We start from the raw sequence: 245 nt of genomic DNA on the forward strand, positions 1-245 counted from the left end.
CCTGCTTTTTTTGGTGGGTTTATCCTAAAAAATCCCTCTATATTCGCTGCTCACTGATAGCCGTGCTCTTTTACAACTCTACCTATTGCTGTGAGGACGTGCAGGGAGAAAACCCCGTTGACACCCGGGTGGTTATTTTTAAGAGACTCTCTTAGAAACCTCCCAAATAATTCGCGTGTGATTTGCCAGGAGAATTACTCTAGGAAGCCACTCCTGAAAAGTCGTCTTAGATGGCCTTCAGCTGC

At 45.7% G+C, this 245-nt stretch overlaps 1 protein-coding gene across 1 annotated transcript in view; it reads left to right on the forward strand.

Moving 5' to 3' along the window:
* Positions 1–245, forward strand: part of LOC104541225 (T-box transcription factor TBX3) — a gene marked incomplete at its 3' end in the record, with an annotated part of 3,846 nt that overhangs the window by 1,056 nt on the left and 2,545 nt on the right. The gene's annotated exons all lie outside the window — the stretch shown is intronic.

Source organism: Mesitornis unicolor, unplaced genomic scaffold (genome assembly GCF_000695765.1).
Source record: "Mesitornis unicolor isolate BGI_N332 unplaced genomic scaffold, ASM69576v1 scaffold32855, whole genome shotgun sequence".
Taxonomy (NCBI): domain Eukaryota; kingdom Metazoa; phylum Chordata; class Aves; order Mesitornithiformes; family Mesitornithidae; genus Mesitornis; species Mesitornis unicolor.